Here is a 13,555-nt window from a genome sequence, read left to right as displayed (position 1 = left end):
CTTCCTTCAGCCCTCAATGGTCTTTTATATTGCCCAGCCTCTCTTGGATGTACTGCATGGTCTGCCCCCTTTCCCCTGACCTCCATACTCCGTTGTGCTTCCACTGCCTCATCCCGCCTGCACAGCGTGGTCAACTTGTTGCCTCTGCAGCCTCCTCCATGAGAGGGTCCTACTCCCATAGAAATTATGGTTAGTGCTCTAAACAACTAAAATGAGGACATATTTTCTGAGTTCTCAAATATCAACCAAGCACTTTTAAATAATTTGCTATCTTTATGTTTTTTCATCCAGTTGATCACTGGGAGTATATGTTAAATTTAAGGGAAAGGATGTGGTGTTACGGCCAGAGCTTCAGACTTTGCAACTGAGGAACCAGGTTCGAGTTTTTACGTCAGCTTGACATCCTGTAATTCTGGGCAAATGTCTTAATCTCTCCATGCCTAAAATGTAAATGAATATGTCCCTATGTAATGTAATAGAGCTCATGTAAAGAACCCCTATACCTTTGGGTCAGCACTGTGCTATAAAACTGCAAAAAACTAAGAAATTAAGAGATTAATTTACAAGGGGATGGCACCAGCAGAACATTACTTTTAGCGATGTTCTGGTGGGGCTATGCCCTTCTCCTTCTCCATATTTGCAAAGTGGCGATCTTGGGAGACTTATTTGTTATGAAGCTCCCTAATTTCCTCATTTACGGCAGTATCCTCAGTAGAAAATGCTTTCAGTTTTCTACTTCGATTCTATCAGGATGGCGTTCAGATGTGCCACATGTTTGGGATGAATTCAGAATGTTAGCACTCTAGTTGCTCATTAGAATACTGTACTAAAGCTGCTGATCACCGAGGATTTATCTGGCAGTCTGCTGCTGGTGTTGAAAGTGCATGTTTCAGTCTGCATGTCAGTTTGTTTTAATAAACTAGAAGAGGAAGATATTTGACAACTCACTTAGAATGTGTCCTATTTTTACTTTCCACAGGACTAACCATAATTTCTATGAGAAACTGAACCCCCTTATTTTGTTCCTTTCCAAATTAAATGTTTTAAGTTTTACCAGTTTGATTTTGCCTTACATTTGTCATAAGTAGCACTGTTAGCGCTCTATTTGTTCTTTAGAACATTCTGGGAGGCTGCAGTAGAATGCAAGGGAATCAATTGGCAGGCTGGTCCTTTTGAAAGTAGATAATTTACTGAGAATGTCAGATTTCATAGTGCGAATGTATTGAAAATATGTTCTCATTTTAGATATTGGAGCACCTTCCATAATCTCTATGGGAAAATCATCAGAAGACACTTTTCTGTTAAACATGATTCATGAATTTCCAGTTAAATCACCTTAGAATACACCACAATTCCTACAATTAGTATGGTACCATGAACATGATTTATGTTGTAACTAAAATCTGTTCCCACCCTTTACATGATCTCCTTTTTGTGACCCCCAAAACCTGCCATTCACTGCAATGCATTTCAGTGGGGTGCTATCATGTATATTGGCCCGCAGCTTGCTGCCAACACTTCTTGATTGAAGTGCTGGCAGTTAATCAGATCCTACCATGAAATCTGTGCTTAGGCTCCACCCAGATATACAAATTTGTTTTTCCTTTAATAACTCCAAAACTACTGAACAGATTTACGTGAAATCACAACAGGCATGATCTTCAAGACAAATATACCTTTTTGCTAAATGTGGACATAATTCCGTCCAGCGATTCAGACGTGTTTAAAGACTCAATTGGAATTAACATGGGAAACTCCTCCCTTTTTCTCAGCCCCTGCTTGACAGATCACCCTGAAACTTTTCATGCACAACTATAGTCAATGGGGCACTTGTTTTTGAAAGGTTCATGAAGATTTATTAAACGGCACCAAAGGAAAGTGCAAAAATGCTTTTCCTCTGGAAACATGCTCCTAGCTATAACTAACTAATGGTGACTGCCAGTAGATAATATTTGTTTGTGTGTGAGTGTGTGTGTGTATATATATATATATATATATTCACTGAAAAAACCATAGGTTATAGACCATATATAGTTAGGAATTAGCATTTAAAAAACCTTATTTTACTCACACAAAACCATTGAAATTCCATATATAGTTAGTTGCACTAACTATATATCGCGCACCCGCAATCCACTGCTGATCATGTCACATATTACATCATTCATGACATGGTCAGTGACATCACTGATGACATCACTGATGACATCTCAAATGACATCACTGATGACATCACTGATGACATCTCAAATGACATCACTGATGACTACATCCAGTGACTGTATAATTCTGTAAAGTTAAAATATGTCTTACATATTGAAGAATGAGTGGATGTATAAGTGTCTTGATGACGGATTTAGTAGGGGCATGGCTGACTGTATGAGTGACTGATTAAATGTGTCTCACTGAGTGCATGGGTTAGTGACTAAACTGTCTTAATTTGTGCATCATTATGTCTGTTGTTCTGTAAACTGCTGCATGTGTTGATCATTAGCTATATGATTAACTGTATGGGTTATTGATTGGTTGCCCAAGCATTTGTATGGGAGACTGAGTGTGTGTCTGGGTGGCTGGGAGGTGTATGACTCTCTGCATAGATGTGTGAGCAGTTGATTGACTAGATGTATGGGTTCAAAAGTGCATGTGGAAACAGCTGTATGGGCGGTTGACTGTGTGCATGAGTGTATTGGTGAGTGAATGGATATCTCAGTGCTACATGTCAAAGTAAGTACATATGTAAAACACAGTACATGTCAGAGTTGACATATATAAATAACTGTGCATAAGAGCCAGTGAATGTGTGAGTGGCTGTATGGATCATTGTGAACTTGTATCCAGGATTGTATAAGTGAGTAAATATGTTTTAGTATATGTTTGAATAAGTAAGGTGTGTATAACTGTATAGTTGAGGAAATGGAGGTGTGATTGATTCTTTGCATGACTGACTAAGTGTCTGAGTAACTCCATGGATGAGTGACAGTCTATGAGTGTCTGTTTACACTGAGTGTATCTAAGGTTATATTAGAGTCTGAAGAGGTTCATCGTATTATCACATGAATGATGTCATCAGTGATGTGATCAGTAATGTCAAATGAGATGTCATCAGTGATGTCATTTGAGATGTCATCAGTGATGTCATCAGTGATGTCATTTGAGATGTCATCAGTGATGTCATCAGTGATGTCATTTGAGATGTCATCAGTGATGTCATCAGTGATGTCACTGACCATGTCATGAATGATGTAATATGTGACATGATCAGCAGTGGATTGCGGGTGCGCGATATATAGTTAGTGCAACTAACTATATATGGAATTTCAATGGTTTTGTGTGAGTAAAATAAGGTTTTTTAAATGCTAATTCCTAACTATATATGGTCTATAACCTATGGTTTTTTCAGTGAATTTTCAAGGTTTTGTAAATGCTAATTCCTAACTATATATGGTCTATAACCTATGGTTTTTTCAGTGAATTTCAATGGTTTTTTAATAGCAAATATCATAAGCTGTCGAATGTCAAGTACGTGGTAAGTGAAAACATTTTCGTGTTTATGCACACTGATCTGCTTTGAATGGTGCTCCCCCCCCCCCTCATTTCTATTAGGAGTACTCTCTCTTTGCAGATAGTGAAAGGTAGTTAACGCAGGCCTTTGCCCCCGTTGTAATCCGTCGTGCCTGCTTCTCTCTCCATTTGATTGATTGTTATCCAAGTATTTACTGTTTTAGAATTAGTTCTCTTTGGTTCATTCTCTATTTACAAACAAACACAGAGTCGCAATACTCTGTTTAGTCTTTGCAGATAACGAAAAATCGTGTAAAAAAAAAGAAAAGGAATCGAGCAAAATCAGTAGGCCACTAATGGGATCTCTTTTTGACCTCGCTAAAATAGAAACATTAGGAACAACCCCTCATGACAAATACAAAACTAGTGAGATGAACTGAACTCCACACAATGATGGCTGCAAAACAGCTCGGCTCCGCCACCCACCCCGCCCAAAATAACGATAAAGAGCGGCTGCCATGATTGGTTGCGGAATGGCCACGACGGAGCTACGAAATGGTGCTGCTCTCATGCTAACCCCAGCTTCAGTCTGAAACATCCAGAAACACTGTAGACTACCAATTCGATCAGTTCCGGTAGCGCCCCAATGTAACCCGGTAGAGAAGAACTAGCCCTCCCCTCTTTGACTGATGGTTCTTGTTGCCTGTCCCTTCTGTTGTCATTTAACAGAACTATTTAGCCTGCTGAAAGGGGTTGTGTTCCGACCGCTGGTTGGTGGAGACATTTTGACTATATTCTGTACCTGCGTTGTCGCGTAATGCGTCATATGACGCGCCGCGTTAGCGCATCCGGAAGTCATCCGGGGCGCGCAGCGCGTAACGTAAGCATAACAAGTCATGTGACTTGTTAATAAAACTTTTCATTGGTTCATTTTACTTTTCTTATTGTAATGATGAAAGGCTTGGTCATATGACCTAAAAATTACGCTTTTCATTACTTCCGAACATTATTTTTTCTTAAATATATGTTATAATGTTCCAGGCTAATGTACTTTCCCGGAAATTTTACAACTGTCCTGCAAGTAAAATATATTCTTTTTTCGAGAAAAAGAGCGTTTCTTCGTCCCATGACGGAGCCGTTGAGCAAAAGAGGGTCGACCTGCTGTCTTAGTCGCCGATACGCCTGAATATGAGATTCTTATCGATCACTTTATGTTGCAGGAATAGAAAACACAACAGCCCTTGACCATTTATCTTTACTGCGTTCCTTCGTATTATACCTTTTACCCTTCATGTAATTGGTCTGCTTTATTTCACTTGCCTTTTAATGATTCTAAAACAATCACTATTATTAAAAACTTTACCAATATATATACTACTACCATGTTTTCTTTTAAAAACCTTTATTGTGAAAATTTCATTATACAAATACGAGCCTATAACCACGTGGGCCTGCCACGGAGCAAACTGTAATCGTATATGATGAATAGACATTTACACTGTAGAGGAACGTAACGGGCGGGCCATTAGGTTGCAAGAACTAAGGTGTCTAACAGTTACGGAATCGGTGGACGTACATTTTATAATTAAAATACGACAGGGCCAGTTACAATAAAATTATCTAGATATACATTTGCGGGCAAGTACCATGGGTGACGTTAATTCGAACTTTCAACAGTACAGTAATCAATAACACATCAGAACTTAATATCAATAGGGATGTCGAAATATTCAATCAATTCTCGTCCCCGCCCGCCATGTGCTTCAAAACTGCATACGTATCTCGTGATTTCAAGGTTCTGCAACCAGTACACAACAAGGAGTTACGAGTCCCATTTATTCCGGCGCCATTTTGGGCGAGGACGGGCAGGTCCAGGATATAGTCAAAATGTCTCTACCAACCATCGACTATGATGATGTTCATATGCTGTATTTATTAGAGTAACACTCATCTGTCCACATGAAATTAATTTGCCACAATCTAAACATGTCATTTTAATCTTTCCAAAGTTCTTCTAAATATTTGGGACCGTTTCCCTTGCCTCTGAAGCTCTCAGTGCCACTTCTTTGATGAATGTACTAGCAGGTCAAGGGTTCTCCTTCAAATCTCTCTTTTATGCAGCACTATAATTAATTGGTGCCACCTCTCCATATGACGATGCATGGTATAGTTACCACAACTATATTTTTTTTCGGTTCCTCTGGAGAGTTCATCGTGGCAGATGAAGCGTGTAACGTACCGGGCATTTACCTTTTTTTGCATGTACAGGAAAGGAAAAAAAAATCGAGCGTCCGAGTTCTAAGGTGTCCCAGGGCCATTTTAGTGGACCAGGCCCAAATCCAAAGAACAGGCCGCCATTTTGAGAGTCCTCTTGCAGCCGCCTGTCGCTGTAGCATCAAGAGCAGCCGAAACTCAGCTGAATGGCAACTGAAACGGTAAAGGGGTGCCCCACTACAGCAGACGAGCCTCCACCTAGGAAGGCCCATTCACGTCGGCTCCCCCCCCCTTCGGGCACCCCACGCCGTTATTCGGAGCAGTATTGTAGGATGGCCACACCAGTGCGGCAACTTGCTAGACATCACCTCGGTGGTAACCGAATCTCAACGCCTTGTGGTGTCTTCTATTCAGAAAACATTGTTATGCTGCCTTCGACCTATTCGCCGCAAGTGCGCACACAACTCAACTGCATAGCTTGCTAGACACCACCTCCGTGCCATCCGGATCTTGGAATGTCAGCACCTTTTGGTGTCTTCTCTTCAGAAAATATTGCTGCGCTGCCTTTGGCCCCATTCGCACATCAGTCCGCTACTGACGCCATCTCACAGGCTAATGGGGCGCCCCACGCCGACTTTCAGCATTGTAGAATGACCACACCAGTACAGCAACTTGCTAGACATCACCTCGGTGCCATCCGGATCTCGGCGCCCCACTGCAGATGAAGTGCCTCTCAACTATGAAACCACCACGGTGACATCCGGATCTTGGCGCGTTGTGCTGCCTTCGGCCTATTCGCACATCGGTCCGCTACTGACGCCATCTCACAGGCTAATGGGGCGACCCACGCCGACTTTCAGCATTGTAGGATGACCACACCAGTACAGCAACTTGCTAGACATCACCTCGGTGCCATCCGAATCTTGGCATCTCAACGCCTAGTGGTATCTTCCATACAAAAAATATTGTTACGCTGCCTTTGGCCCCATTCGCACATCAGTCCGCAACTTAGACATCACCTCGGTGCCATCCGGATCTTGGCATCTCAGCGCCTTGTGGTGTCAGTCAGAAAATATTGTTGCGCTGCCTTTGGCCCCATTCGCACATCAGTCCGCTACTGACACCATCTCACAGGCCAACAGGGCGCCCCACGCCGACTTTTACCATTGTACGATGGCCACACCAGTGCCACAACTTGCTAGACACCACCTCGGTGCCATCCGGATCTTGGCATCTCAGCGCCTGGTGGTGTCTTCAAATCAGAAAATATTGTTGCGCTGCCTTTGGCCCCATTCGCACATCGGTCCGCTACTGACGCCATCTCACAGGCCAACGGGGCGCCCCACGCCGACTTTCAACATTGTAGGATGGCCACAGAAGTGCGACAACTTACTAGACACCACCTCGGTGCCATCCGGATCTTGGCGCGTTGTGCTGCCTTCGGCCTATTCGCACATCGGTCCGCTACTGACGCAAACTCACAGGCCAACGGGGCGCCCCACGCCGACTTTCAGCATTGTAGGATGGTCACACCAGTGCACCTTACTAGACACCACCTCGGTGCCATCCGGATCTTGACGCGTAGTGAAGCTGCAGCAGCTGCAAATAAGCTTCAGACAGTGTTACAACCGCTGCTCAGAACTCTCAACTATGACACCACCTCGGTGCCATCCGGATCTTGGCATCTCAGCGCCTTGTGGTGTCAGTCAGAAACTATTGTTGCGCTGCCTTTGGCCCCATTCGCACATCGGTCCGCTACTGACGCAAACTCACAGGCCAACGGGGCGCCCCACGCCGACTTTCAGCATTGTAGGATGGCCACACCAGTGCGGCAACTTGCTACACACCACCTCGGTGCCATCCGGATCTTGGCATCTCAGCGCCTAGTGGTGTCTTTTATTCCGAAAATATTGTTGCACTGCCTTCGGCCCCATTCACACATCGGTCCGCTACTGTCGCCATCTCACAGGCCAACGGGGCGCCCCACGCCGACTTTCAGCATTGTTGGATGGCCACACCAGTGCGGCAACTTACTAGACACCACCTCGGTGCCATCCGGATCTTGGCGCGTTGTGCTGCCTTCGGCCTATTCGCACATCGGTCCGCTACTGACGCAAACTCACAGGCCAACGGGGCACCCCACGCCGACTTTCAGCATTGTAGGATGGCCACACCAGTGCTGCAACTTGCTGGACACCACCTCGGTGCCATCCGGATCTTGGCGCGTTGTATTGCCTTCGGCCTATTCGCACATCGGTCCGCTACTGACGCCGCCTCACGTGCCAACGTATTTTCTCCGCATTTTATACCCTATGCCGCATAACAGGTCATGTGACTTGTTTATAAAACTTTTCATTGGTTCATTTTACTTTTGGTTTCCTAATGATGGAAGGCTTGATCATATGACCTAAAAACAACACTTTTCATTGGATGAAAACTTTTTTTTTTTCCCAAACGATGAAAGCCCCAACTTGTTTCTGGATGTTTCAGACTAAACTGGCGTCAGCATGAGAGCACCACCATCTCGTAGCTCCGTCGTGGTCATTCCGCGAGCAATCATGGCAGCCGCTCCCCACCAGAAGCCTGCAGGAGTCGGGGCCCCCAAAACTTTTGATGAATTCTCAAGGCGGAGGGGACGCTTTCGAGAATGGGGTCCAAGACCTAGCAGACAAGCGTCCGATTTCCAAGGTGTCCCAGGGCCATTTCAGTGGACCAGGCCCAAAAAGGAAAGAGCCTGCCGCCATTTTGAGAGTCCTGTGACAGCCGCCTATCGCTGCACCGCAAGAGTGGGCGCAACTCAGCTGAATTGCGGCTTTTGACACAGTGGACCAAAAACGGACGGAATGGCAACTGAAACGGTAAAGGGGCGCCCCACTACAACAGATGACACTCCACCTGGAGAGGCCCGTTCACGCCGCCTCCCCCGGGGCGCCCCACGCCGTTATTCGGAGCAGCATTGTAGGATACCAAAACCAGTGCGGCAACTTACTGGACATCACCTTGGTGCCATCGTTCTGCTGCCTTGGAACTATTCGCACAACAGTTTGCTACTGATGACCCACCCCCCGCGACGCCCCACGCCGTTATTTGCTGGGTGGCAACTTACTAGACATCACTTTCGTGTCATCTAGATTTCGGCGCGTTCTGCTGCCTTGGAACTATTCGCACAACAGTTTGCTACTGATGACCCACCCCCCGCGACGCCCCACGCCGGAAATCTGGACGTTGTGCTGCGTTGGGACTATTCGCACAGCCGACCGCTACTTCATTGTTTTTCCCTAAAATTTTTTATATGTTATTACTATTTTTGTTTTCTTGTATATATTTATAAATTATTAAAGTTTTATAATCTTACTACTTTGTCGGAGTGCTATATATTTTTAATGTGACACATAATTGTAAAAACTTTGATGTACAAAGAGTCATTCCTGGAATCTTCCGCTTCACGCTCGGTCCCCTCCCCAATCACAATACAGGATGGTTTTCAGATAATAGCAACGCTTCTGCTGTGACGGATCTCATCGAGTGTGGGCCTTGATCTACTATAACTCCTTTGAAGAGGGGTGATTCTTTACAGCTGTGGCCATAAACTACATCTGCAGGGCTAGCTGATAGCCTAGGACCGGCCTGGACAATCGGACACAGAGGAAAAGGAGTGTCAGAGGGTGCGGTAGTGAATAGGGCGAAAGGGAGGTGTCGGGCGGGCACAGGGTGTGATTCTCAGGGAAGAGCAGCGCAGATGGGGGGAGGTTTATTACCCATGCATAAGACAGAGAGCGGGGGTGACCACTGCCTGGGTGAGATGCTTGCGAGGGTGGGGAGCCATGCTAAGGATCGACAGCGTGCACAGAGTGGGTCTGGTCAAGGCATCTAAAATGGCTGCCGTGCACGACAAAAGTGTGGCATTTGAAAAAAGACAAGATGGCGCAGACAATGTTTTTCAACACTTCCTGATTTCCTTCGAATCGAACGTTGACAGACGTTGGGGCATATTACCAAAGTTAAGCGATATTTATCCCTAACGATGCATTGCAAAGATTTTTTTACCGTCAGAAATTATCGCAGATAAACCTTGCTATTATCAAGGTTTATCGCAAATACGATAAAAAACGACCGCAATGCATTAATATCGCTGAAAACTCAGCGATATTCATGCATTACCGAGCTAATGCTCTTAGCCATGTTATCCACCTCCCATTGGATAAAATGGCTAAGAACTGCTCAGGGCAGCTGTTACTTTTTGGAGATATTCGCGCTTATCTCGAATATTTCCAAAAGTTGATAATAGGAGATAGCGATGTTAGCGACTGTTTCCAGTCGCTAACATCTTGGCATGCCCACTTTGCATGTCATTAGTGATAAATATCACTCACATGCAAAGTTGGGCCCAAGATGGTCGCTATCTCCTACTAGCCGTCGCTAACTGGTGTTAGCAACAGCTAGGTAATACAGATATAATTTTATCTCCGCGAAGCGGAGCGCTGTTACAGATATATATCTTGTTTTTGAACGTTAATTTCTCAAAATGCACTGAAGCACATATATTGAGACCTAGCAAAGGCACATCGGGCTACCAGTCCCTAATATTTTACCAAGTTTCGTGCAAATCCATTCAGCCGTTCGATTATTATTATTATTTTTTTTTTTGCCCCGCGGGGCCCTTTTAAAACCTCCACATCAAACCTAGGGGGTCAGCGAGGATCTACTATGCCCCCTTATGGTCATTTGCCCCTTCGCTTTGGCCTCCTCTTGTCTCTCGATCCTACCGAGAGACAAGATGGCGGCCGCTACGGACTGTTTGGAATGTTTACAGACACCGGAGAGCCAATCAGCTTCGCTTCGCAAAGCTCCGTAACGCGAAAAGTACGCGAAGCGGTGCGCTGTTACAGATATATATCTTTTTTTGAACGTTAATTTCTCAAAATCCACTGAAGCACATATATTGAGACCTAGCAAAGGCACATCGGGCTACCAGTCCCTACAATTTTGCCAAGTTTCGTGCAAATCCATTCAGCCGTTCAATTATTATTATTATTTTTTTTTTTTGCCCCGCGGGGCCCTTTTAAAACCTCCACATCAAACCTAGGGGGTCAGCGAGGATCTACTATTCCCCCTTATGGTCATTTGCCCCTTCGCTTTGGCCTCCTCTTGTCTCTCGATCCTACCGAGAGACAAGATGGCGGCCGCTACGGACTGTTTGGAATGTTGACAGACGCCGGAGAACCAATCAGCTTCGCTTCACAAAGCTCCGTTGCGCGAAAAGTACGCGTCCTGGAGCGCTGCCCGGTCCGCTGTTACAGATATATATCTTTTTTTAAACGTTAATTTCTCAAAATCCACTGTAGCACATATATTGAGACCTACAAAAGGCACATCGGGCTACCAGTCCCTACAATTTTGCCAAGTTTCGTGCAAATCCATTCAGCCGTTCGGGCTAAAAGTGAGGCCAACCGCCCTATGGAAAACTCAATGTTAAAAACACGTTTTGGGACCCCCCTTTTTTCTCGACCCCCCCTGGACGAACCCCCCCCCCAATTTTCAGGGGCTGCTCAGAAACAAAATGTGCCATTTTCCTGAAAATTTCAGCCAATTCCGTCCACAAACGCCAAAGTTATTAGACATAGAATTTTCAAAAAACCCATAGAGAAAAAATCCTAACTATATATACCTACTGGCGACCGCCAGTAGGTAATATATATATATATATATATATATATATATATATATATATATATATATATATATATATATATATATATAGGAATCCACAATCCTGAGGTGCCAGGAACAGCGCACGGGCACAAACCAGGTACAGACCACACAACGAGGAGTTAAAGGTAGATGAAGTGCTTTAATCCATTGATGGGGACGGCAACATGGCGCGTTTCGTCCGGGAAACCCGGACTTGATCACATGGCAAAACCCAGAGATTTTAGTGGTTTAAATACTGGTAGTCGCGAGACTCCTCCCATAACATAAATAACATAGAAGAAATATCCTTCAACATCAGTTATGGTTAACCATTATACACAAAGGTACAAATTCATGCATAAAATGCAAAACATCAAACATTCAATTAAAAAATTGAAAAATAAGTTTGTTTGATAAATAAAGGGCAAGTGCCCAAAGGTCAACCACAGTGTAATCTGCATCATAACTAAGCAGTGTAAACTGATAAAATGGGGTCAAGACGATAAACCAGTATGTAGAAATCAAAACCACCTAAATAGATTATAAGTGCAAAAGTTATAGTGCAAATAACATAATCCCAAAGTTTGGGAGAGAGCAATATATATCCAGGTAACAACCTGGAGCAAGATGTACACAAATGTGATAAAGTGCATAGTGCAAGAAAAGTGCAAAGTGCGGCAGTACATTTATACGTTTGGGGGGAATAAAGTGATCAATGACTAGCAGCAAGGAATCGAACAAAACTTACAGAAACATAGCAGCACAGTTCAACTATTAAAATATGGTAATGAAAAACATCCATTGTATCCATTTTCACAGAGTTTTAACAGTAAATTCAATCTTAAACCATCCTCAACATAGATAGAATAAAACCATATAAAAGGTATAAAATCTATATGTTAAGATAATGCATATGATTGAGTAAAATATTTACAAAAAGTTTTTAAGATCTTCCCCCATGTTGAGGCCATTAGGAATCTTGCTATTTAACCTCAAAATATATTGGCTTTCCAACTGTCTAAGTCTTTTCTCTCTATCCCCACCTCTCTTATGTGGAGGGACCGCATCAATAACAAAATATTGTAAGTCATTAAGGTTGTTATTGTGCACCAACTTGAAATGACGTGCCACAGGGTAATTGGGATCTGAGTTTACAATGGCACGAAGATGCTGTAAAATACGGTTGTATACTTGCAGCTTAGTGCTGCCGACGTATTGCAACTCACATGTACATTTTAACACGTAGACAGCATGATCAGTTTTGCAAGTATACACATTATTAATTTGTATTACAGCATCCGTCAGGCCCTCAACAAATTCGGTGGTATTCACACCGAATTTGCATGCCCGGCATGAACTACACTTTCGAAAACCTGTTTTGTTAGAAAACCAGTTAGGTTTTGTGTTGGTCTCAGGACTAGTTCTAACTAGAGCATCCCTCATTGAGGGTGCTCGACGAAAAGTGATGCTGGGCACATCTTCCAACAAAGGGCCTAAGACAATATCAGTTTTCAAGATGGGCCAATTAGACTTTATAATTTGCTTCATCTTTTTTTGTTGATTATTAAAAGTAGTGATGAGGCGAATAGTAGGTTTCTCAGATGTGACAGCAACCTCCTCTGATGTTACTACAGTGGGTTGCTCTGCTGTCACTTCTGTTTGGTAAGACAAAGCCCTTTTAAGAGAGTTGGTGAGGGTTAAAATATCATAGCCTCTACGTAAAAATCTCTGGTAAGATCCATTCAGACAATTCATGAGGTCAATTTCGTTATTGCATATGCGTCTAATTCTTAAAAACTCCCCATAAGGGATGCTTTTAATAAGATGATGCGGATGGTTACTCTGGGCATGTAAAATGGAATTACCAGCTGTGAACTTTCTGTACATTCTAGTCATGATTTTATTTTCTCTAATGTAGACCTCCACATCTAAAAAGTTGACTCTTGTATTATGGATGGTAGCAGAAAATTCTAGATTTAAAGAATTGTTATTGATGTTATTAACAAATTCTTCGGCTGACGTATTGCAACCTTGCCAAATTATGAAAACATCGTCAATGAAGCGCCACATTTTCACAATACCTGTTTCATCTTCATCCAAGCAGTCGCGGATCCCACCCAGGACGTGCCTCTCCCACCAGCCCACGTGT

The sequence above is a fragment of the Lissotriton helveticus genome, chromosome 3_1 (assembly GCF_964261635.1).
Source record: "Lissotriton helveticus chromosome 3_1, aLisHel1.1, whole genome shotgun sequence".
Lineage (NCBI taxonomy): Eukaryota > Metazoa > Chordata > Amphibia > Caudata > Salamandridae > Lissotriton > Lissotriton helveticus.
The sequence above is the reverse complement of the archived record's forward strand: the minus strand, read 5'-3'. Positions refer to the sequence as shown.